Source organism: Dendroctonus ponderosae, unplaced genomic scaffold (genome assembly GCF_020466585.1).
Source record: "Dendroctonus ponderosae isolate FM_Combo_2020 unplaced genomic scaffold, Dpon_F_20191213v2 Dpon_F_20191213_5, whole genome shotgun sequence".
NCBI classification, from domain to species: domain Eukaryota; kingdom Metazoa; phylum Arthropoda; class Insecta; order Coleoptera; family Curculionidae; genus Dendroctonus; species Dendroctonus ponderosae.
Genome location: NW_026018715.1, coordinates 5,981,730 through 6,009,592, shown reverse-complemented (window position 1 = coordinate 6,009,592; position 27,863 = coordinate 5,981,730). Strand labels below are relative to the sequence as shown.

Here is a 27,863-nt window from a genome sequence, read left to right as displayed (position 1 = left end):
TGGATGGTTCGAGTTGGTTTAAAAATAGTTTTTACTTGGTGTTTCTCCAGTATCTTGCCGATCCTGTCCGTGACTCCATGTATGTACGGGAGGCAAGCCCAACTCTGACGCTCATCATGCGTCTCTGTTGTCTCCGAGCGATCTTCACTGTTTTTTGGTCGAATTGCTCTATTGAAAGCTTTCTTACTGTATCTATTCCAACCAAAGGCCCTTTCCAGGTGTTTTAATTCTCTCTCTAACTCGACTGGTGCGCAGATTCTTCTGGCTTTTTTGGTGAGAGTTTTGATGACTCCTCTTTTCTGACTGGGATGATGGTTTGAACCACTGTGCAGGTACCGGTCGGTATGTGTCGGTTTTCTGTACACCGTGTGGGCCAGCTTTCCGTTGGATTTTCTGGTCACCAAGAGATTCAAAAAAAAGCAGTCGCCCATCCTTCTCCACTTCCATAGTGAATTGAATTTTAGGGTTTATTGAGTTGAGGTGCCTCAGGAAGTCTTCAAGTTCAGTCAGACCATGGCCCCAAACAACAAAAGTGTCATCAACATAGCGAAACCAACACTTAGGTTTCCTCACGGCTGTGTCCAGAGCGTTCTTCTCAAATTTTTCCATAAAATAGTTGGCTATCACTGGACTAAGAGGGCTGCCCATTGCTACTCCATCCGTCTGCTCAAAGAATTCGCTGTTCCATTGAAAGTAGGTTGTGGTTAGACAGTGTTCGAAGAGTTTAGCGATGTCTTGTGGAAATTCTCTCGCAATAAGTTCCATTGCCTCTCTGATTGGTACCATTGTGAACAATGAAACCACATCAAAACTCACAAGGATCTCCCCGGGCGACAACCAAGATCTAGTTTGTCCCAAGCTTTTTGGCAGTGACGCAATAATAGTCGTTCTTTTTCTAATACTTGTCCACCAAACGAAACAAATTCAAAGTTGTTAACGGGTATCTTTCATCAAATGGTTCGAATTTGCGGAAGTACGGAAGAATGGTAAAATTTATGATTTTATTACTTGACAAATCTGTGAAATTTGCGGGCACCAAAAATGCCTAAGCATTGTAAGAGCAAAAAAAGGTTCATTTTGCTAAAATTTTTACCACCTTTGCTGAGATGTTGAATGAGATCCTCATTCACATGTTTTTCTTCACAGTTCGACAGCAGGTTTATCGCCACGAAACAACACTCCTGACAAATTGTCACCTTGTATATTATTATGTACTGGTAGCAAGTAGATACACATCTATATTCCCAATAGATGATAGATCTACTTCAGGGACGCACCCCTGCCAACGCCAGCCTTGGTTTATCTTCCAAGAACATGTGGGGGAAACCATTGTCCTCTCCCCATTCCTCTATCCAAATCCAAAAATTCTCCTTCCCAAAATCCTCGATCTCGCCAACCCACAGTAGGATAGCGTGGCGCAGTACATCCTAAAACCCCTTAGATATGGCGCATTTGAAACAGAACGGACATGTACCCCAGGTGGGTGAGAAACAATAGCTTCAAGTCCCACACCTTCGAAAAGACAATCAGCCTCATGGACTCTGAGGCGGTCAAAAACTCAATACTCACCCTAAAATAAACAACATCATAATAGCAACATACAACTGTCGATCACTTCTGTCGGACACTCAACTCTTCGATCAGGAAAACGAACTCGGCAATATTAAATGGGACATCATTGGACTGAGTGAAACCAGAATACATGGAGAAAACCTGTTCACTTCAATAGGAAAAAACCGTTTATTACTGTGGACACGAAAGCGAAAGTCAAAGAAGGGTAGAATTCTTAACACACTCAAGAACTTTCAAATACATTCAAAGCTACAACTATATTTCGGACAGAGTAGCTTATGTAACCTTGGAGTTGGCAAAGGACTACCCAATCAACATAATTCAGATATACGCATCATCATCAACTAACGAAGACAAAGAAGTAGATATTCTATATGAGAACCTGCACTAGACAAAGACAAATGTAATAATGACCTAGTTATTGGCGATTTCAACGCTATTGTTGGGAAAAACTTTGCGATGCCGAACACTACATCGGTAATCCAGGAGTAGGGGAAAGAAACCCACGAGGACATGTATTATGCATATTCCTCGAAAACAAAAGACTTTATGCAATGAACACCATCTTTCTTAAACAAACACAAATGAAATGGACATGGGTGTCATATTCCAAGAAAATTGTTATCAACATCTCAGTTCCAAACTCTTTCAACACAGGAAGCGACCACCAGATAGTCAAAGCTAAATTATCCATACAGAAGGCGACAAGATATATTAAACACAACACAGCCTCAATAGATACCAGCACTCTGAAAGAAAATGATATCATATACCAAAACGAATTGAAAGCCAAATTAAGCGAAAATATAAGCCGAACAAATGTGAAGTGGCAACACACCTAACAACGATAATTAAAGAAACGGCACTCAATATCGCAAAAAATTACACGAGAAAAACAAACAAAGAGCGGAAACAATTTAGCTGATAAAAAAAGAAGGACCTTGTACGGCAAAGGCAAACAAAACACAAAAGAATACCGCGAGATCCGAAGAGAAAAAAGACTTATACGCAAATATAGAAAGATTATACGCAACGATTTGGAAGGAAACTACATAACAGAAGTAGAAAATGCAATAGAAAATCATCAAAACATAAGATGCCTACGGAGGAACAACGGTAGGAAAGAATTAATAGCCCTAAAAGGCTCCAAGTACCTGGAAACCAGAAATAAGAAGGAAATACTAAGGATCACCAAGGAATTGTACCAAGACCTATAAACCTCACAAATAAAGAAACGATTAAATTTAAAAAAGTGAGAAATGTGGGGTTTGATGACAACAGAGGAGGAAATAAAACCTGCTCTTAAAACATCAAAATATAGCAGGGCCCCTCGAGGCAACGGCATAGAAATAGAAATGATCAAGGAGGCAAAAAAAACAATCATCAAGTTAAAGACACTTTTCAACACTTGCTTTGAAAAGCAAGAAGAAATACCTGAAACCTGGAACGAACCCATAATCATCCTACTCTACAAGAAGGAGACCCGACACTTCTTCCGAATTATAGACCAATTTGTTTGCTTTCACACATCTATAAATTATTCACGAGAATAATCGTTAATAGAATCAGAAGCAAACTCAACTATGAAAAATACCCGAGAGACAAAAAACGAAACGAGTTAATTAGAAGCAAGTGTAAAATAATATATAATAGAACGGACAGCACAACTGAAATGGGACTACGCGGGACATATCGCTCGAATAAAGGATAACAAGTGGAATGGAAGAGTGTTGCGATGGGGGCCATGGACCGGCAGAAGAACGAGAGAAAGACCTATCACATGTTGGTGCGATGACAAAAAAAAGATGGCAATACTTCAATGGATGAGAATTGCCCCGAAAAGAACTACGGGAGGCCTATGTCCAATTCTGGACGCAAAATGGCTAGAATAAGAGGAGATATTAGTATGTGGTGACCGTAGAAGAAATGTTGAACTCTTGCGTAGAAATTCTCTATTCAGTTTACGTTCAATATATGTAAAATAATCCAAAAGTATAGTCCGTTTGTTTCGGTGGCGCGACCTACTTTCCAAACCTATTGCCATTATTTTCTCTGTCTGGCTGTATGTCAGATTTCCAACTTGTGTCCTGGTAAGTAATTAGAGGCTTTTCCAAGTTAGTACGCCCATGGAAGAAGTGGCAATTATCGAAACGAGCCACTAACGAGGCGCTCCCTGCCGAGCGCGAACACGTAAAATAACTGCCACGAGCACGACGATTGTCTTTTGTTGCGGAAAAGTGATTTCCATTTGTTGCGGACACGATCCTGATGGCCTCCGCTGAGCTGATGGGCACCAAACAGAGAATAGCATCGTTATATAATAAAATCTCCATTGTTTGGCTTGGAAAATATGTCCCGGTATCTCTTACACGAAATTTTGCATTTTGGGCTATTTTCCTCTACTTCTTCAATTATGATTATCGCTAGAATAATTATATCTTTCGCAGTTTCAAGAACAATTGCCTTCGAGTCTCGTTGTTACGGTAACGCTATTTAAGAAAGCATTTAATCAAATCTACTTGTTCTGATAATATACAGGGTGTCCCGTAAGCATATGATCAAAAGGGTACCTATGACAATATTCTCTGAATCACAAGAAAACGATCTGACCTAACTTTTATTAACAAAAAGTGTCTGGCTCCTCTGCTATTGTTGGTCAAAATTCATCAACAAAATTAACTTTTTTGAAATATCGGGAGAATGATACGATGCAATTTGGTAAAACTCGCTGTGAAATCGCTGTCTAACATTGTTAAGTGGCAAGAAAATGTTATCGAAAATCCCAGTATTAGAGAAAATCTAAGTAAGTCAATCAGTCAATCAAGCAATTACAGATTTACTAAAAAGAACAATTTATCCTTATAAAATTCAGCTTTGCCAAGAATTTTATAGAAACTATTTTGAAAACCGAACTGAGTTTTGCATGTGGGTGTTAGATAAAGTGGCAGAAAGTGACAAGTTTTTCGATAATGTGTTATTTGGTGATGAATGTACATTTCATAACAATGGTCTCGTGAATAGACACAACTTTCATTATTATTCTGATACGAGTCCGCACAAGTACAGGGTCATGAAAAATCAAAATAGGTGGTCAGTTAATGTTTGGGGTGGAATACCGGGCCCATATTTAATTAGACCGTCTTTCAGTATTATTAGAAGAAATCCCTTGAAATATTAGAACCAACATGTGCTTCATTTGGGAGCTCCGCCTCATTATCATTACGAAGTCCGGCAATTTTTAAATGCCAACTTTCAAAACACGTCGATTGGTAGAAATGGATGTAAAATTTGGCCCCCCAGATCTCCGTACTTATCTCTATTGGATTTCTTTTTGTGGAGGTACATAAAAAGAATTCGCATAAAAGACGCTTTTAAAACTGTAACCCCGCAAATGTTGTCCAAAGTTAGCAGTAGTTTTGAAAAAAATAATTTACAAGGGTCGGTCACCATTTCGAACATTTGTGATAAATAATTTGCCTTTGGTTTATGTTATTGTTGATATGCTATTCAGAGCTTTTAATGAAAAAACACCAAATGGTTCAAAGAACGATTTTTTGGCGTATTCTGTAAAAATGCAAAGACATCCTAATACCATTCGATAGTCATTAAAAATTGCATTTCCTGGTAAGTTAAAGAATGTGGGGTTGTATTTACATTAATCAAGTTATAGCCACTTAAAGTTTCTATTTGATTAGTTTAAATTTGTGGACACCCTGTATAACGTGTTAACTTTATTATCATTGGGATATTAAATATGAGTTTCTGGTTATACTTTACTACAAATTAGGCTCAATAACATAACCTAAATAATTCTAATGTATTTAACACTTGAAAATTAGATTAGATTTTGATAAAATTCGGATTATTTAAAAAGCTTTAAGATTTAAGTATTATAAACCTTATCAAAACAAACACTTATTTTGCTCAGAGGATGAAAAAATGCATGAATATATAGGGTGGTTCAATTAAAAAAAACACAACTTTGATACTTTGGGGGCTTTTGAAACAGCTTGTACATTGCAAAAATATTTTTAGAATGTGCGCCCGGTAGGCATCTGCCTATTCGTCTAATAATACTTTGTAAAAATCAATCGGTTTAGCCGCAAACTTCCGTGCCGTATAGCGGGAATAACCAACCCTGTATGTAGATAAAAAGTACATTAGCATCTTGTCGCGTCATGAGCTAACCCCAATATTTCGAGCTATAATTCGAATATTATTGGATATTCAAATTAAGTATATTATTTGGATTGGAAATTTAAACACATATTTTCTTTGCCTTTTGTCGTTTCTTTAAGATTCACGTTGTTTCATTGAGGACACATATAGAAACCGACATGTACCGCATTTGATGACAATAAGAAAATCAAAAAAAGTAATAAAAATTAGAAAAAATCATCCGGATGTAGGTTCTAAATCAAGTTTCATATCAGCAATTCGCACATAACTCCCGAATTGATGGTTTTGCTTTTGACATAATTCACACACCAAAACAAGCTAGGCAATGTATGGATAATTGGAACTATCTGAACTGGCAATAAATGTGGTTAAAACCACGCAACCTCCACATTAGTTACACTAAAAATTTAACTAATGGAATCTAATGGCTAGAGCTAATAAATCAATCGCGGCAAAAAGCCCTCGAAGTAAAATTGCACTAGAAAAGCCAATAATTCGTGCCAACCGCATGCACAAAAGCAATCGTCTCAAAGTTTATTTATGGAGCATCGATCGACAAACAACTGGACAAGATTTACCGATTTTCTCAATGAGCCGTAATTGGTTTCTAAAGAGCTACTCAATTGCCCCGTAATCAGTTTAAATTAATCGATTGTAGAACGATTGTCCTATTCTATTATATATAAAAAGAAAAACACGTTTGAACACAGAGTAACAATTGTGCTTGTACCTTTGTAACTGTAACGTTTTCTTTCATTTATGAAAATATCTGCCTCAATCGCATGGCTTTCAAAAAAATCAAATCCGTATCATCAGATTCTGAAAAAATTGTGAAGGAAAAAATCATATAATAAATATAATTCCAAAATTAAAATCAAGTCCTGGGTTCTTCAGTCATTTATTTATTGTATTTGGCATGTATTTGGAGACTCCAAATACATGCCAAGGCGTAAAGTAGCAACAACGCTACACATTAAAACTGCTGATGGTGGAAAACACCGAAACGTTTTTTTAAATTGATAAATGAACAATAAATAAATGACTGAAGAACCCAGGACTTGATTTTAATTTTGGAATTGAAACACAGTCAGGAAAGTACGTACAATGAATAAATATAATTTAATATATATTTCATACACGTGTTAAGCAAACACCTAAAATACTGTGGAAGAACTATAAATGTTGCCCCCTTAAAATGCTTATGTTTTACTTCCTTTCTATAAGATAAAACGTTTCTTTTTATTTGAAATTTCGAGGTTTAGTTGGAAATTTATTGTCCCGTTATTTGGGCCTGTCGGCGACATAATATTTTGGATAACACCCCGAAATTGCCTGTGGGTTTTCGGCTCTGATTTGCATTTTTATTTTATAATCCTTATAGTGTTCGGCATTATCTTGGGAAATGGTCGCGTCAAAAACGGATTTGTGAGACGACAGCCCGAGATTGTCGGACCGCTATATTAGGGTTTCGGTTGAATTTATATGTTGCCGCCGGTGTTTCTAATTATTTTCAAAATGCAAAAGAAACGAATTAATTCCTGAAAGTAAATGGTATTTTATTTTGTTGGGGGTGAGTCAGCGAAAACAGGACTTGTCAAAACGAAAAAATTTAATAGTTTCAATATTTTCAGTCAAACTTAGTATTTGCATTCAATTTCAACTATTGTTTTGTATATTTCTCGAAAAACTATGATCCCTATGTTTCTATTTGGTTTTAAAAAACACGCATCCCATTAAACTCTATTCGATTGAATTCTGGTATGATGCTGGTAAATTTGGCATAGTTTACAAGTTAAAGCGCATAATTCTTATGGCTACTGTAAAATTTTAGTTACGCATGTCTTTAAAGCATAGTTTTTCAGAATCTTCTGAATTCTGCTTGAATAATTTTAACGAAATCAAATAGGTATGTAAAATGGTCTGCTACAACGTCATAGACCATCAAATGCATTGCATTATTTTTTTATCTAAAATACTTTTAATTGTACTAAATTATTAAAATTCAAAATCTCTTTGATTGATTGTTCATTGTCATTAACGCTAAACTGTTTTCATTTTCATTACTTACTTCTTGAGGATTAATGCATGAATTAAATTCAAATGTAAAAGAAACTTTTAAATTATTAATTATTTTTTCCCTTCTCAATACAAATTTAAAAAATGTGTCTTTTATTGAATTCAGTAAAATGCTGGTAACGGTAACGCGAACTGGAATAAAACATAAAAAGTTTTTATTTTATATGATTTTACATGCAATTGAATAACATTTGATTAAAGCATCTTTACAACAATATTGTTTTAAATAGTGATTACTGAATATTGACTTCGCTCATTTGATTGATGAAGTCCTTTGTATTTTTTACTTGACGTAACTTTCTACTATATTTTTTTACAATTAGAGTTTGGTAAACTATGTGTACAAAAGTCATCAAGTCCTAGTAATTTATTTGAATAAACAGCCATGTTCGATAATTTTCTAGATAACGCCCTGCGTTTTTGATATTTTAAGGGTTATTTATTATTGATTATCATTTCATTTATACAATTTACAGTATTACTTGTAAGTAAGAATGTAAGAAAATGTAAAACTTCACTCTCAAATTATGTATACTACGTATTTAAATTGTTTATTATTAATATAGTAGGAGATTTAAACTGCTAAAAAAGATTCATAGATCCTAACTAGCTTATTTGAAAGAAATTTAGAATAAACTACTTTCAAAATTAGAATGCAAGCAAGCAATTTACAATGCAATGTAATTGTTTTCACTTTTGCATGGAGTTTAAATAAAAGAGTAGGTTTGTAATAACCCCAAATTGTAATAAAAGATGCGAATTTAATAAATTCTATAATAATTTAACAAACAGATCTTAGGCCATGTATAAAGTTCCACAACAAGCCCAATAAATATTTTACAAGTGCCTTGTTTCAAATTGTTTTTAAATCATTAAAATGTTTACTACTTTTTAGTTTCAATTCACTGTATTGATTTTGAATGTCCACCCTGCCCTATCAGTAAATCATGTGCAAACATTACATCGTAAGGATTTTCAATGTAAAAATCAGAAAACCTTAACAGCTAATACCCTTTATATTACGCGGTTCTATAAGATTACGACACTTCCGTTCGGTTTCGATATTTCTTTGGTTTATTGCGACCTAAAGAAGTTCAAAGGGAATGCCAGGGCAAAGGGTGGCACGCACTGTCGTTTAGGGCCACTTTATGTCAAGTGAAGACTAACCTTATACTGAATAAGGGCGCTCTTATCGCGACCAACAACGACGCCACTTGTCTCGTCTCAACATCTTCACTGTTCCAGATTTTAACCAAGTATATTTTTATATTTCTTTGACTCATTTATTATCGCAAACAATAACGGAACGGAAATTTGGTTGGTTCAAAACTGTTTGCACAATTTGACCATGTTTTACTGATAAAACTGAAATACTTTCACATAACAATAAATTTTAGCAAAAATGTTTATTTATGTTATAATAAAATTTTCATCGATTTCGCGTAACAAATATGTATTTAAATAAATATCAATTACACCTAAAATAGAATACCGACACCGTCACATTCAGAAATGTCGCTTTACAAAATGTGGGTTCTAACGACTAAACATTCGAAATTATCTAATCAGAGTAGCAGAAACTTCTTGCTCCAGCCATAAATACGATAGCTCTGAATAGAAAACCACGGTGTGCAATAGATTTTTCTGAAAAAATTGCTTCGGCAATTCGTCCGTTACCTGCCAAGAATCACCCAGTAGGTACAACATTCCCACGCATTAAAAATTATACCGTCTAGCCAACAGATATTTTACCTGTACCTGTTCTTTGGTATGGGCTACAGACGCTTAAAATGATGACCTGACTTCTTAGGTCAGGTTATGCAAGAGGGACTATCACACCTGCCTGTTTGCTACTACTGTAGGTTTTATTGCCGATCTCTTACCTCTCGCATTTTTTTTTGGCTTTGTCTAGTCCAATTTTCAATTTTTTAGGGTAAAAAAGCTTTCACTTCAAATATAGAGGAAATGAAACTCGAATTAATAAATGTTTTAAATGGCGCAAAAATTTTAGCTTTCAGGATAGATATATATGTTAAGTTTTTAGGAAAAAGACCTACGCAAAAAGGTTGCTGTTTAAGCAGATTAACACAGAAATGCGAATAGTTTTAGTACCTTTTTGGTGCAAATCGGCTTTTGAAGGCATATTTTCAAATGTGCGCATGAACGTTACACTTGTAATTCTGAGAACGTTTTTTTCTTTTTTGGTGTAGTATCAAAACCCTATCGAATTGCAAACCAGTGTTAACTGCGCAGTTAATAATCTTACGTTAACCACTTTTATATGTAGCATTTTTGCAATATTTTCCACATACGCTTCTGTCTCAAAATATTGAGTGAAAATTTTAGAATTCAAACTTTCTGAAACTTTTACTTCGATTCATAACGCGACTATCGACATTTTGACTTGCTTCAATATGGTTCAATGGCAGTACTTACATCAAATAAAAAAGGCATTATCCTTAAATACGTTTTAACAACCCGGATGTTCAAAAACTTGACTAACCGGTCTGTTGCACATACGAATTAATAAACGCCGAACAATAGAATGTTTTTCACCGTCTCAGCTACTACGGCCTAATGTAAACACAAACCGACACAGGAATGCAACTTACAGGATATATTTTTAAAGCCGAGGGTGACTAGCGAAGGATCACTAACTACTAAGTTATCAAAAGGTATAGGGGGGCCCAAAAATAGGTAGATGGACAGGTGAGTGGCGGAATGTTGCGGTCTGTGCATTAAAAACAGCTGCATTCACTTAAAACGAACAATAAGTAGGATTAGTAGGAGTAATGAAAAATTATCAATCAAATGTTACTTGATGATAACATACACAGGATATTTTACAATATCTTTAAGCGCATACTTTTCTTAAATTTCAATCATTATTTTTTCTAGTATTTTGCAAATATATGAGCGCAATTAACAATTACATTCAATTCATTGCAGGTAGTTAATTGAATTGTATTACATTGTATTTAATTATTGATTATTGAGTGTATTTTGTGCATTTAAGGCATTAAACTTTAATAAAATTATTCCAACGTATTGTAAATATTTCAACTCCATTATGGACCAGCCGCTGAGAAACAGCAAAATAGGACAGAAGCAAAACTTAAATTAAAATCGGCGCTTTATTGGAGGGATGGGCGATTAGCATGAAGGGAAAATTTTCCGTGGAATACAAAGAAGAGGTTTTACAGGTAGAACCATGCCGAATCAAACGAAATAATGCATCAGAAGTGAGACTCAAATCAACATGAATTATGATATTAACTTTTTGCCTCTTATAAGATTCTAAATTTGAAACTTGATCAAAAATTTTAAAAGGGTTTTTCTTCAAAATATCCTGTTATGTTTTAGACATCCTCTGGTAGCTTGTCATCAACCCGATATCTCAGAAATATTTGATGATCTCAACTAATATCGCTCTTAAAATGCTAGTAATGAAAACATATTTCGAAAACTCTAGATATTAGCTCCAACGTTTCTTAAATATAGAAATGTCTTTAAATTATGACTTGAATGATTTTGTGACTGAATGGGTGTGAAACTCAATAAAAACTACACAAAAGTATAACTGCATTATGGCATTTTCTGCAGTCTACCATGGTCATTTTCAGTTGGTCAATTGAATAATTTGCTTTATATAACTAATATTTTTAAGAAGTGATAAATAAATATAAGCATTTTTAACTTTATAAAAGCATTAGCTTATATTTTGCCAAAGCTGATCTAAACTAAGTAAAGTAATACGGGAAGCTAATTTCCGCTTGTCTCCTTTTTATACCTGCTGATGCTAATTATGTAAAGAGATTTGGCCCCCAGTAAATTAATAATTAATGTTAATTATGGCAACTAAAAATGAAGATGGATAGAGATTGCAAACTAATGGAGTTTTCCAAAGAAGGATTTTAAAAAGTAGTATAGATATACTTAAGTTGCCTGTTTTGCAATCACGGCGCTTTAATTAGAAAGCGCAGTGACTTGCTGAAATGTATTATTGCTGTTTCATCTGTAAAATATTTGGAAATTTATTTGAATTGAACACGGAAAATGTATTTTTTTTGAGAAATTGAGCAAAGCTGAATTGCAATACATCAAATTGCCTAATAAGGATCAATGTTAAAATAAACAAAAATCAATAGTTCATGGCAAAGTCAACTTTTTGAAAAACTGAAAGCGATTTTGGTTTCTTCAGAAGATGAAATAATTCAGAGCTCCTCTGGCTGTCAGTAAATTTTCAATCTCAAGCACATTGAAGTAAGCTCAAGTAGGTACCTATTTTGCTTAAGGCGCATTTGAAGAGGAACATACCCAGAGCCTTGATAAAAGAAAAGTTGAATAATTTTCCATTTTTTYCTCAATCAATTCACTATATCCAAAGATRAATAAGATCATTAGAAAAATAAAACAATTTTCAGATRAATGAATATTTTTCAAGAGTCAACCAACAAAATGAATCCAGTTACCCACACATTTTTTTAKAAAACAATTAACACGAATGCAAGCTGGGCCAATTATTATCAAAATATTCGAACGACTAATAYTAGTGAYTTAATAAATTCTTTAAAACAAACTTAGTGAAGGAAGTTCATGCCAGACAACATATTGCTATTKAAATCTAACATAAAAAATTGTCTATCACAAATGTAACAATTAATTAAGTTTTATATGTCTATACGCTAATCATATTTTATATTTTTATTCGGTAATCCAAATGATATACATTAAGAACGTATGTTCAAACATAAGAGGGAAAAATATATGCCACTTTTACGATGCCACCATACAGCATATGCAAATAAGTTGAAATSTTTTATAGAACGTTTCTATTACCAAAYCATTTCATCACTTTGTCATCACTTTTACCATTGGCCRGATGCCAAAGAAATCATAATATAAACATTGGCATATAAACGGAGAGTAAGAACCGAGTGACAGGAACTCACATTTTTTCTGACTACTACATAAATAACAGTTAATGTACAGTCACAAATATTCTATTGAACATTCATAAATATTTTTATTTGACCGGTAGATCTTTATGCCTCAGATTCACAGCATCCAATCTAAAACAGTCATATTTTTCAATATAGTTAACGTTGATTAGCAAATAATTTTCCTTTTMCTATTTCCAAATTAGTATAATCTGCTGACCAGAYATCCSCTGATGAAAATAATCATATTGCACCCAAAGGTATCAATCCTAATAACCCTAATATAAATAATCTTCAAAGAAGTCTTGCTAAATTCTATTTTTTGGTTTAAGAGAATTTCCAATGCAGTCATTACCGAAAAAAAATAACAATTGTTGTAAAATCAATTRYACTAAMCACGCTCGCTACTGTTGTAAACTTGAATATTCGAACGTTCAATCTGTCGTAAGTACACTTGAAGATGGTGTTATCGAAATATTCCACTAAAACGAAAATACTTAGATATACTATTTTTAATAGTGCTAATATAACTGCTGTTAACTAACGTTGAAATATTTTAATAATTAAATGAAATAAAAGAAATTAATAATACTTTTATATTCCGAGATGCTTCAAACCAAAGAACACTTTTATAGTATTTTGATCGGCTACATAGCAATTTTAAGTTATTTAATATAATTAAAAAACCTCGTTTAATAGTATTTCTGTTGACGTTTCACATGAGACTTCAGAGGTGATGCCAGAGAACTAAATAGTAATTTGCATAAAAAAAAGGAAAATTTGATGAGCGATCGACAGAATATGCGATTATTGATATTCCGATTAATAGTATTTAATAGCCTAGAAATACTGAACTAAGTTGATCAAAGCCAAACCGGAAATTACCTTGCTGGGTCATTATCTTAGAGTATAAAAATAATAAAGCACTCGGGTTCAATATTAAACCTTAGCTGATCAGGTAATTAAATGTCTACTACTTAATGAGAATTTTAGAGTATTTCCGACTATTAACCAAGTTTTTTGAGCTGCTTGTATTCGACGTATTTGCCTGGCTCCTCTATAGCATAGGGAATATTTTCGTGTTGTTTTTCACATTTTTGCTATTCCACTATAATGTATCAAAAGCAATACGTTATTCATATCTCAAAGAGTCTCTTAGGCGTAAAAGATTCAAATGCCGACAAAATGATTTTCAGCTTTTGTTTCGTCATGCCGGCTTCGGGATTTAGTTATTCTCTTGAACGCTCTTTGAATTTTAAAGAGGAATAGTGATATTATTAGAGAATGAATCATTCAAGGAACTGTGTGGACAGTATTGTTAGCTTAAAATGTATTTCACATCATTATCGGCAAAAAAAACTCTTGGTCTTCGGCCGTCGTAACTGGGATTAATTTGTGCGGTTTTCTGTTCCAAATTCAAAACATATTATTTTATTAGTTGAGCGTTGAACGTCTTAGTTGCTGTCTGTGCAACTAATGTAATGTCCAAAAAATAGTCAAAACAACGGTATTTAATTCGTCAATCACATGTCTAATAAATGTGCATATGAGTCGCGTTCGGAATATTGCCTCCACGAAGAACATTTTTCCATAGAGAGAAGTAGAGTTAAATGATATATAATGTTTTCTTTGCTCTTTGTCCTGCAACTGTGCTTAATAAAACTTCTCCTAAATATATATAATATATAATTTGATTTTTTACCAATATCGATTTTTTCTATTCCAATTAGAAAAGAAGAACTCACTAAACAGCCTGTTCAATTCAATTCAATAAAAATGGCTATATTTCTTGATATGACAAAACTTATTTGTGGAACACCGTGTAATTGAGATTATTCATTTAAGATTATTTTAGTTTTGCTGTTATAATTACTAATAATAGTGATGTTGTTCGGTTCCCTACTTTTACATTATTGGTGAAATTAATGTTTGTTATTGTTGAAAAATTTCCCAATATTTTAGTATTTTGTTTCATTGACTGTCTTTTTCCTTCTACTTAAGTGTTTTGTAAGATTGCTTCTTGGCATATTCTAGAGGAAGGCACCGGCCAACTCACCCAAAACAATATTCCTCCATCTATATGTGCATAGTTACGATTTATTAGTTTAAAAATTATTTTTAGTTATTATAATATGTATAATATTTACATTGTTATGATATAGTATGTATTTAGCTCTTGCGTGTTCAAGGCTGTTCATTATAAATGGACCGCCATTCCGTTCTCTTGGAAGATAGAAAAACAAATTTTACACCATATTATAGGAAATCTTCTGGATTTTTTCGAGTTTTGGTTAGGGTTTGAGAAACCCAAACCAAATCAAACTTATTGTTTTATCAATGAAATATTTTAACGGATGCGGATTTTTCGTCAAATTCTGGGCAGATTTCGTATGATGCACCCTTGAAATTTATATTAATCAAAAAGAAAATAAAAAAAAATATTTCTGATACATCATGCATATGTAGGAAAATCTAGTTGCACGAGAATAATAAATAGCCAATTATTATTGCTGGAAACGGTTGACGTTAATCAAATAGTATCAGTACTTGTAAGCGTTAGTTCTTACCCCTTACTAAATTTGATTAAACCTACAGGTTAAATCAGATATGCAAATTTAAAACATAATTTGCACATCAAATTACCGGTTTAATAATATGAAAAGCAGGCAGTACAAGTGGAAACATATTGACAATTTACCTGTATAATATCAGCAAGAATTAAGGCACCCTGAGTACATAAGATAATAAACGAGCTTTGTTAAGTGTTATTCGAAGTGATTGTGTCCCATTGATGCTTGTTTCCATTACATGGTTATCGTCAGCTTCGGAATACTGTTTTCAATTTCAGAAATGTAGAGGAGCGCTGACACAACACCGATTATCAGCTGCGTCTCAGTTAACTTGTGATCTTAGTCAACATGGTTAGTCTTATAGAAAAATAACTTTTTGGTGTCGATTTTTTTGATATTTCCAAATTATGAACTTTTTTATTTACTGGACTATTTAAAAATGTAGGTGTCAACTCTGACTTTTATTTTCATTGAAAAGAAATGTTCTTGGATTGAACAATGTCCATATGAACGAGTTTTGAGCTTCTAAAAGTTGTTTGAAAAATATTCACACTAGACTAGATTATCAAACGACGTTTAAACCTTTTTTAAAATTTGGAATAGTATGTTCGTATTAATTATCACGAAACGATGTTTCGTACCAGAAACAAAAGCTATTGGCTTTGACTGGAAAATATACAAAGTGTCAAAACGAAAGGGAAATAACTGCAATTTCAGGCTGTTGGAGAATTAAATTAAATAAAACTTCCGGACACTTTAATGTCAGGAGGAAATAATTTCAGAATATAAAGGAACCTGCCATCCCTGGTCAGCATGGAGTCATCCCAAAAAATTTACATTGAATTGCGTGTCGCGTGAAATAATTTAAACTAGATTGGGCAGAAAAGAGAATTACACGGCCCTTCATAGTTCTAGTGCGACACATTATTTGATTCGAGAGTTTAGGGGTGAGCCTCTTTGCGGACAAGGGATGAGCGTTATGAGCGTTTTTTTGTTTAACACTTTAATGGTCCGAAAGTGCTGTTGTTTCGTATTCGTTTATCCACCGTGTATCTTTACTGAAGAACCACTCTATTGCCAGAGAGAAAAAATTTTTCAAGAAAGACAGCTAAAGTCTATGGCTTTATAAATCATTGTAGTCCTATATTATTGGAACAACCTATATAATGTATATTATTAATAATTGATATTGTTTTCCGGTGGTAATATAATATGGCAATTAACACCAATTGTGATGGGTCGTATTGTGTTTGTGATGATGACCTTTATTATAATATTAGCTACAACGCGGTTGCAAAACTATCTGGAAGGCCTGAAATCCAATAGGTTTCTCCGATTTCCACCATAATGATCAACATTTGAAACTGATTAGTAGACAAACAACTGCACATGAACTAGGTTAAAAGTCATGTTAAAATTATAAATATGTACATACCATGGAAAATTTTAAGTTTTAAATATGTTACTGAGTGATTATGTTGTTATTGGAAAAATTTTAGGGTGCGAATCTTAGTTCTAATATAATAATATAACGATACTAACAATTATCTATTTTCTTTTAAGTGGGTCAGCAAATACGATTATCACTGGCCGAACACTCCACTTTGACCTGTACCTAAAATGTAGTGTTTTATTCGCATACAATCCCGTTTGAAAATTCCAGAACTAATGTTTAATCTATTTGTTTTTCATACTTCCAACTACATTTATCGATTATCTCAAAAAATGACCGGACCAAATTCTTATGACGCACGAAAATCAAATAAAAACTTAACATTGTTAAGTGGCAAGAAAACAGAAATATTTTTGCAGCAAAAACTATGAATGCTACAAGATTTTACAAAGAGCACAAAATTGTGAATAAATGATTAGTGCATCAACAAAAAAAAACTGAGTTGATTTCATCCACCAAATAAAAAGTTCGGGTAGTTTTTGTACCACGACACTCAAGAATTCASCACTTGTCCAAAACGAATGAGCTCGATTATTTTATCAAACTATGAGTTTGACCTAAGAACAAATTCACAGCGATACGCCGWATAATTTTCAGAAAAGGTATTTTTTTTTTAAGAACTTTGCCCATCAATAGCAGAGGAGCCAGAYATTTYTTGTTAAKAAAAGTTAGGTCAGATCGTYTTCTTTTGATGTAAAGAATATCGCAGTATCCTTTTGATCATGTGCTTACGGGCCACTCTGTCTAATAGTGGCGCTTCAACAGGTAAAAATTGCATTTAACAATTGCTTTACAGAGCAATAATTTCTTAGACATTTTGAGTTGTAACTAGCGTTAAAAAATTAMTTTATARTTAAGRACYGACATTTTGGTTAATTTACAACTACAACAAATTAAGTTTAAAAATGTACGTACRAAAAAGTAAAAAATTTCAAAAAGACAATTTGGAGGCGCCGGGCATCGATCCCGGTACCTCTCGCATGCTAAGCGAGCGCTCTACCATCTGAGCTACGCCCCCATATTCGCAAAGTTTCAAAGACCTGATTAGTCCAAAATGCTGAGCAAGTTTATGCAAATATATTTACTGCCTTACAAATCATGTCATTTTGATACTTTTTCATTGCGTCATATTACGAATTCCAATTACTCTCTGAATAAAAGTTGAAACATGTCAGAATAAAAAAAATATTTATACATAATATATATTTCTATTTATACAAAAATATATTTTGTTAATCCGTGCAACCGTAATAGCGCAAGATAGCTTCAAAACAATTACCATTTTTTGCTATTTGGCTACACCTAAAACAAATGGAACTTAATTTAATTAGATCAATATTTTTTAAAGATTTTAAAGATAACATTTAATTGTATGTACATAAGCATACCATATTATTAATGCCTTAGAACCAAATTCTTAATGTTTAAAATGGTCTGTTTAAACAAGTACATTTATTCAATTGGTTGAGACAATTTATTCATTTGCTAGTAGTTAGTATGAAAAGGCAACAAGGCATCAAACGCTCCATGCTTTATCCAAATTTGCAGTTTTTAAAAATGAAAACAATTTTGATTTGTCATAACAGATTTTGAACAGAACACAGCATTGAAAATAAGCATTGGCATTATTTTAGGTGTTGGCTAATTCATCCAAACTGAAATAATTAATTGAAGCTCAACACGTATCTGTCTATTCTCAAAAATTGTGAGTTTAATTTTCATTAAACTCCTCTGTTCTATTAAGCTAATTAGAAAATAAAAATATTAAATACATACTAAGTTCAGCTCACTTTCTAAAAGAATTTTTTTAGATTTTTTAGACAATAGAGCACAATTTCGTCAGTAATGGTGTACCGGAAAAATTTTCAAAAAACGAATAACATCATATCTTTCATTTGTGCATAAAGAGATTTAAAAAGAATTGAGGGGAATAGCCAACGGCGACAAATATGTATATTTTCAATAAGCCACAAGTTGAAGAATTAGTCAAATAGTCAAATTTCCTCCTCCAGTTGAGGCAAAGTAATACTCGGTAGTTCCATACACATGTACAATTACTCTTTTCACTAGCTGCATTGCCTGGCAATACTGTAGCGCCGTAATTACTAATATGCTGTTTAATCGCATATGTATGTAGATACATAACGTTCTAAATTAGTTTCTGTTTCAGGTAGCCCTATTGTTTTCATTTAATTAAGAAATCGCCCCGGGTTAGTTGGATTGGTTCACATCGGTGCGTATCCGTACTTGGATAATGTATTTCGCAGGCAAAATCATTATTTTTCAGCCTAAATTAGATTTTGCTTTTGAATAGGTATAATGATACAAACATGTTTATTCTTAAAGAGCGTGGGAAGCTGCTGCTACATGTTTTGTGCCTTCAACAGAAAGTTTTTCATCTCATGATCAGTTTTACATGTTGCATGTTTACATGTTACATGTTTTGCGCCTTTATTCAGGCTAGAGAAACTTAAGTATATCAAGAATGAGCAAAAGCACAATAAAATAATATCAAGGCATTCAAACTTTAAATGAATTGAAATTGATCGTACCATGTTGAACCATTGGTATAATTACCATACGGAAGACGAAATTTAGACTCGATTCAAGTCGATGTCACATTGCATTTATTTATGAATTATATTGGCATTCTGGGGGCGGTTTGTAACACTTCACGGAAATTATCAATTTTGAACAGACATTTTCCAATTTTTAGAAGAAAAAAAGGTTTCACTTGAGGGACCATAAAAATTTGAAAAATGCACCGATTTAAAACGATTTGGTTTTAGCCTAGTTAGTAGTTTCAGTCTAATAGTAGGCGTTCGACCGCTCATTTTGTAGATGTTTTTATTCTCTACAAATCATCTTGTTGGGGGGCATTCCGATTGCTCCATTAGTTTCAAAGTTTTAAACAGAAAATACTAAACTCGCGTTTTTTGCAGTAAATTGTTAATAACTATCATATGGACAGGAAATGCAATTGGAAAAGATATATCTAGTCATCTTTGCCTTTTATATCATAGTCTTATTTTGGTCACGATAAAGCATATTTAAAAATACCTATAGCTTGGCCTAGTCTCACACCTTAAAGGCCACACAATGATTAAAATACTTGACAAATGTAAATCAAGTAAATATTTGTATCTAATAATTCCAAGAAATTTTGAAAGATCATAGAATTTACGTTTAGTCTAGGGTCTTAATTCCAATTAGACAAATACGGTCTTCTGGCAGCTGTTTGAAACAGTTGGTCTTTTATTTGGGGTAGATAGATAGTCAAAGATAGTCAAAGTAGAAAATAATTGATAGATTGGTATAAAAAGTTGGCTACAAAATTATTGAGTTTACACAGATCTTTTTAAAGGCATCCACTTTTTTTAATATCAAGCACAGTTTTTTTGATTCATCAAACCAGCCTGACTAGATTCCTTTTTTATTTAGCTTTGTTTGTTTCTCAGGCACTAAGTATTATAGACTTGAGAGAGAAACTGAGACATTATATGATTTGTATGTTTTATTTTATTTTATTAAGTTAAGTTTTTTTATTTCATTTGGCTTACTAATAGAAAACGAATGATTGTAGAGGCAGACCAAAAACTCGATATCTTTTGCAATTGATGTAAGCTCATCAAACGTGGTATAAATACTAACATATTCCTTGCCTTGCTAAAAAAGCCAGTAATTTAAATATAACATAAATTGAGGGGCAATTCATTCTCGGAAAATGTTGGGATCTGACTGTAATTTTGGCCAATACCTTCAGTCTCATAACTCGTTCGGAATTTAGGGTGATAAAAATGCATAACTTTCCTCTGCACTTTTACTCGTTTAGCATTTGAACGATTTTTTTTCGAATTTTAATTATTTTTTGGGCTTTTTATCAGCGTTATAAGCTAGAATGAATTCGAATTGAATTTCTAAGATCACAATGTGCATTGTAAAGACTCTAACTAAAGCCGAACCATCTACTTATAAAATGATGGCTCTTTTACAGGGGGACTCAAAATTACATACCCTGATTAATTTCAAGGGGTCATTTCAGGGGCTAGCATTATTTTATGACCAAAAATTCTTAATGATGGCCCTTACGACCATCGTTGCGTTGATGTCAGCAGCTATGGATTGGCCCTATTTCTATTGAACGAAACAATTGGTACACCAGTGGCGCGCGGATGACATTCAAACTTTTTGAAGAAAAAATCTATCCGCACTAATTTATCAAAAAATCAATTTTATTGCTTCTTCAATTCCTAACAAAAAATCTCCTTTGGGCTTTCTTCGTCCAGCTTACTATTTTCGAGTAAAAATGTAAAAAATCGAATTAATGTCTGTCTTGAATGACGTTCAGAATTAGAAGAACAACGATAATACACATTTAATACAAAACATGAAAACGCTTATTTGAGATTAAATTTTACTATTAAATTTCAACAGGATTTAAACGGTGAGAAATCCGCAGATTTAGAACAAGAAAAATAAAAATAAATAGGAATGGAAACAAACAATAAATATAAACAAGCTGAAATTACTGAAGCAAAATTACAATTAAAACAATATCATGACAGTAATCAGAATATACAATTTGTATATTCTCCAGTTCCTCCAAAATTGAATTTATGAACAAAATGATAATTTACCTCTCAATTTGTCTTGAGTGGTTTATTTTAATATGTTCATAGTTGCCAATCACTTGCAGCTGAATCGCTTACATAAACTTATTTATTAATGCTCAACACGTTCAGAACCGACCCAAGACGATATTCTTGCTCGCTAATCCGCCTAAAAATTTGCCACCAAAAACGCTAAAATATATTTTTATTCTATCTCTTGTTTTGTTGTATCCATACCAGTTGGTTCTTTTTCATGTATTTCCGACTCCGTTTCCGCAATGAAAAATTTGAACGCTAATTACCAAATTATACGCTCGTACACAAAGGGCAAACCAAGGCAAGTTTGTGCCGTGAATCGAAGAAAAAATTGTTCACTTGTTGGTTATTCTCGAAAAATAATTGAAGAGGTTTAATTAAAGGCTGTTCATTAAAACAAAGCAAAGCCGTTGTATATATTTCAAGTAAAGAAAAAACAAAAAGGCAGAAACCCTGAAACATGCAGGTATCGATTGTGTAAAACCGGTACGATTCGCCAAGAATTAATGAGCAAAATCTTTCTAGGTCGCCATGACCATCAAAAATGAAAGTAACACAGCTAATTGCACAACGTGTAGAAACCGTCTTCTTCGGCATACGAGAATAATGCAGTAATAGAAGGTCAGTCAACCTGTTCCAAAGAAACATCGTTGCCAACATACATATTAAATACCGAAACATGCAGGTATTCATTTGTACAAAAAATTATATTACAATTTGTTGTAAGTAAGTCACGGTCTGACATCTGGAAAAAAATATATTGTTAGTTCGATGGTTTCCAAAATGACAAAAGTGAAATATGTGTAGTAGCTCGATTCTAGGAAGATCAAAAAGTAAATATAGAAAATGTACAAAAGCTCGAAATAGTTTTAACTCTCCAAAATGAGTGTTCCTGCAAATGTGTTCCTCTAGCTCGCAAACGTTTACATAATCTATTTTAAGGACATCGTCGCCTTGAGAAACTTAGCTTTAATTCATTTGTCAATATATTGACAATATTTCGAGTATTATTTTGAGACTAGATTGGAAAGCGGTTGGTTTTTCCTGTGGACATTAGTTAATTTCTTATTTTATTTTACTTTTATACAGCTACTGCTCATAATCCAAAATTCTTRACATGCGCAACGTAGCACTATACAAAACTCACTAACAAAATTATAASAAGTTCAATACAAAATTAGCAAAGAAATGAAGYGAATACGCAGTTYATCTGCGCAACAAATGCYTGAGGTTAATCTTCAGTATAACTTTGTAAAATCTTGGTTTTGCGCATTTTGCTAAATAATAACATGGAAAGACGAATCAAAAGAGTTAGACTTTTGTGGCGATTGCTTGAAACTGATAAGTTTTTCGGTTTTTTTAGGCCGTCGTGCGAAATAATTTCTTTCAGACGTTTGGAAGCCGCGAGTGGCCTACATCTTCAGAAGACCATCAAGATGCAAAAACTCATGGGAAATATGAATGTTCCGTGTGAAAACCGTTACTCTTATGAAAACAGACCTTTGCTTTATAAAAAAATAGCACGTTATAATGTATTCTCGAGACGCATACATAAATAAATGTATTTGATAAAAAAATAAACAAAAATCAAATTAGTAGTTCAACCTGCTCTAAAATAATTGAGAACAATTCTTGGAGCGCAGACACGCCTTAGAAGACTGAAGTAACCGATTAAAGACTAATAATTATTATATGTATTTGACACAGTTAGATTGCATACTACAATAAACCATTTTGGAGGGTAGACTTTCAAAGATTGCAACTACCTTACAAAGAGAAATAGAAGAAAAACGTAGGAATTTTTCAGAAATTTACATATTGCTAATTATGTGTACGTACCCAAACCAACCCAAAATGAATAGTCGAGGAAGCAACCAACAGATTAGGTAACAAAGAACACATATTTCCTTGAATCAACGCTCAATCCCTCATCTGACCATCCAGCTACAATAATCGAACATAAAACATGTTGAAAAAGATTTCTTCAGCTCATTGGTATTCAGTCCTTGCATAAAACCGAGCCGTTGAAGTAACCGGTTCTAAACGCTGCTTCAAGTTCAAGGTTCCGGTCTCGCGGTGGAACCTTCCTAGTCACGAAATCGTAAGAATGTTTACCTTATGGTATGCTCTTGGTTTTTTAACTTTGTCCACATTTAATGGCGGGAAACGGCCGACCAGTATTAATGCCTTACCAGTTGTGTGTGTCTTCGACCAATGTTGCCATATTTCAATTGAAAAGTTCTTTGTAAACTTGACTAATGAATACTAAATGACCAGTATCACTTGCATTCTCAGATCGATTGAAACATAATTTCTTTATTAACTTCTCCTTAGCTATCCCTAATCGTCTATAGCTTTTAATTATTTTATTTATATCCTATTAACGCTAGTTGCCTAGATATTTCCTTGTCAAAATCCATTTTAAAAACAGATACAGCTTAAGTAAAATAATCCTACATCAAGCACAATTCCTATAAAAGCCGCTATATCTTCTTATCACAAATGTTGGTAATAGCTTGTTTTCTTTCCGGAATTTTTTTTTTAATTCCCATTTCCCGTTTTTAACAAAAACATCTCTGTTTCTCGGTATTTTATCCAACCGTTTCATTGGAATATATTTTGTTGATCATATAACAAATGTTCTTGATCAAAAGATTGTCAAGATCAAAGAAATAGTGTCGGATTTTGGCTTTCGGGGGAAAATTTTATTTCACAGGGGCCCAAAAACCCGAAAAACCTATTTCATTATTAGTTTTAATTTTTTCAATTGCAACATTATTATTGGTTTCAATTTTATCTTCCTCTCAGTTTGCTGCTTGGCATGTTTTAATTATTTTCCTCATTTATTTTTTCGGTTCACTAAACATTTACAATTGAACTGAATCATTCCATTTGTTTGCATTTCAATGATGCAACTTATATTGAAAGATTTGTTGCAGGATGGAAGCTGACTATTTGCCCACGAATCTCAAACAAATTGGTCCTTCGAGCCGGACCATATCAATAAGAAAAAGCCGTCTCAGTTGAAGTCAGATGTTCTTTATTAATACAATGTGACTGCAGCGTACAGTTTTCCTTAAAATTACTGAAACATGATTATTATAAGTCATTGGAGAGCCAAAGAAAGAAACTAAGCTAAAATGAATAAATACGTTGTTTGAAACCGACTATGCATTAATGTTCTACTGAACAGGGGTCCTCATTTTGAAGCAGTAAGATTTATCGCTTTGTTGACTCATTTACTGCTATAATGGACAATAATTCATCGTGTCGCTGTTCTTTCAACTATTTATATTCTTATCAAAAATTTACTTTGTGGTATTAGTATATCTAGTGACCCAGCACTAACAAATGATGATTATGCAAAAGCCCTTGATTTATTAAAGGAAAATCTGAGGTCATAAATTAGCCATTGTTAATGCAGATTTATATGGTTGTTGGCCTCTAAGAAAGGTGGAAGGCATCTCAATTTTTTTTCCACGAGAAGACGACTTTGAAACTATCGGTTCAGTAAATAACTAGATGTAATGGTTTAAGTCTTCATTCAAAAATTAGAGCTTGAACCTAACAAATCATGCAAATTTTAACTGAATTAGCGAGCTTGTACCCATTATTGATCTGAGGACCAAACTTGAGAAATGTATCAAATTCCTAGTAGAAATGTACGTAGTTCTGTGAAAGAGGGAAACAAATAATTACAAAAATATCTGATATCTCTAGGAAATGTACATAGAAAAACACTGCAGTTCCTGAGGTTTTAGCAGTAGATGTTGATTTGTTCTTGCTGAGCAATCATTTCCCCATACATAGGGCAACTAATMAGAATTTTGAAGATCTTCAATTGGTCACTTGACATTAACTGAAATTTYAGATGTTTGAAATTTGCCACATCTAAAGCTTACATGCAATACTGTGCAAAACCTATGTGAGTACGAGAAGACACAAAAATATTGAAATACTCTCAGGCCTAAATATACGGGGTAAGTCAACGGAAAATATCTACACTCGTTTTCAAAGGTGCGTAAAAACATTAAAACACCTGCTAATTTTTCACTTACGATACACATCCTTTTTTACGATGTCAGTATCTTTAACTCATAGGAGGGGACTTCTAGCCCTCCGGTAGATATAAAAACATGTTAGTATTTAAAAATTTTCATAAACGTGGSGTTCGAAAGGAAATTACGGGTGTWACTCTATTTTAATATTTTTCCATTGCRTGAATTCAAAATGAGGACAATAATTTTCCAAAATCAAGAACAACACTTTTTTCAATTGCTGTGTTTTTCTGTTCAATTTTTTAAACTTGTGGTAAAAAATTGCTGTTGCTTGATTCACCAGCAGTATTATATTGTAGAGTTTAGCGTATTTTTATGAGCTTTCAAATTTATGTTTCAACTTCAACTCAAATTTCATCTTATTGCGGCAGGTTTTCAAGATTTTAATTTCAACTCTGCAAATTTAAACTGAGGACTAACTAAAAGTTTTTTAATTTTCGGTCTCACAAAATGTCTGTCTAGCAAATTATAATTTTCCAAATTTGATTTCAAATAGAAGTATAGAATCCCATCACTGTTTTGACGAAACGCAGTAGAAATATGGAAAATGCGTCTTTATTCAGTCACTCCGGAAAAAAATTAAAATTGAAGAAAACAAACAAACAAAAATTACGCAAGCAAATGGGTCATCGTCAAATTAAAGTAATTTAAAGAATGCAGAGAAATAGTCAATTTAATCAAAAGTTAAGGTATTTGGGTTACTGAGCAAAAAAATAATCGGCTGAAAATGTAACCTTCAGCCACCTTCTCAGAAGCATACTGAAAGTTTCCTGAGCAGATCATGTTAGAAATCAACGGAATTTGGGCTTATGACGAAAAGCTCAAGAAGCATACAAAATTGCCCCGAAAAATATCTACCACTAAATCTTCTTGYGGCCGATATACGATGATTTAAACYAACATTTAACTGAGCAAGGACCATTTCCCTTATAACAGAAGGATTAATTAAAGTAATGGTATCATATCATAATMATAAAATTGGAAGGTTTGATYCTCATGGTWTGAACAATMAATCAATTATTTGTTTAAGGGTTTATAGAATGCTTGTAGATTACCCCTTTTCACAGTGCCCATAAAAGACGTCAAGTCTAAGAAAAATCCATTTTTTTGCATCTGAAAAAAGCTCGCCAGTWCTTAATAATTACATRATAATGATAGTATAATGATATCGTTACCTTCAATAAAATAATTTTTGACTCGACAAGACTAGACYTAGTTAAAAACAGTGTAGTCACAATTTCCATTAAAAAGAAATGTCTGACAATTTTGAGTTTCCGGTTTAAACTTTATCAATCTTCCAAATATATTATTGAATCAAATTGACTTTTTAAAAATCACTTAGATTAKKTGTACSCTGCATTTTGCAACYGAACTTGAATTAAAAAAGAAGATTTGAAAGTCTACTCGAGAGTATCGCATAAGGTATTTTCCATCCAAAACCATTTCGCCTACATTCTATTKCCATTTATATTATTTCCTAGGGTTTACTTTTAAAATTAATAAATTYAAAAAAGTAGCATTAAAGCTAAATATATATCAGCTCAAAAAAGCAAATAATCCCAAATTTAGACCRAAGTTTTCAGAAACATAAATCTGAAAGCTACACTAAATACATGAAGCTGTTCATAAAATAAAACTGKACATTTTTTTGTAGATAATTAGCCAAAACCCRTGGGGCATAGAAATTTTACGTTYACCTACTTATTTAGAAAAATAACCTCGRGGTAATTTGATTAAGTTTCAGAAGCATTTGTTCCGACGTTATAGTTTCGTTGCACAACCTCAACTGTATATACCGCAAGCCACGAGATGCACCGAACTTGGAACTAACTCGAGCTCCCTGAAAACAAATCCGACTTTGAAAGTTGGGAACGTTGTTAAGTATTTTGCGGTATGGATTAATATAATGTGATTTAACGAGCTACCTGGGGACATGCCGAGTTTGTTTTGGGGTTCGTCCTACCAAAAGTGCCTACGAGTAGTTACTAGTTGTTTGATTGCAAGTTGCCAACATTGCCGCAGAAATTTTCCCAGCCTAAGGCTTAAAACCTAATAAAAGGGCTAAATAATAACTAATAAAGCACAGGCAGAATTGATATACCGAAATACAGTTTTACTAATTATCAGGTGTGTGCAGATGAATATTAGCTCTCGGGAATAACAGAAGCTTTAATGCAATTTCAACAAATCAAAACTTCAACTGATTAGATAAGTTCTATATTGTTGAGGCGGATTCATTTTTTACAAACTTCTTCTTAACATACTCTTTTTTAAGTTTATTTAGGTTCTTTTGATAACGATAGCAGAAAATAGCTATCGAAACGTCAAGGTAATTTTTCAAATTAATTTCTCTACTAATTGGAATTTTC

The 27,863-nt window shown here is 33.1% G+C and overlaps 1 protein-coding gene and 1 non-coding gene across 2 annotated transcripts in view; both read right to left on the bottom strand.

The window, feature by feature from the left end:
* Positions 1–27,863, bottom strand: part of LOC109539609 (polypyrimidine tract-binding protein 2) — a gene marked incomplete in the record, with an annotated part of 399,312 nt that overhangs the window by 297,889 nt on the left and 73,560 nt on the right.
* Positions 17,736–17,808, bottom strand: Trnaa-agc. Its single transcript has one exon. It is a non-coding gene; the product is annotated as a tRNA-Ala (tRNA).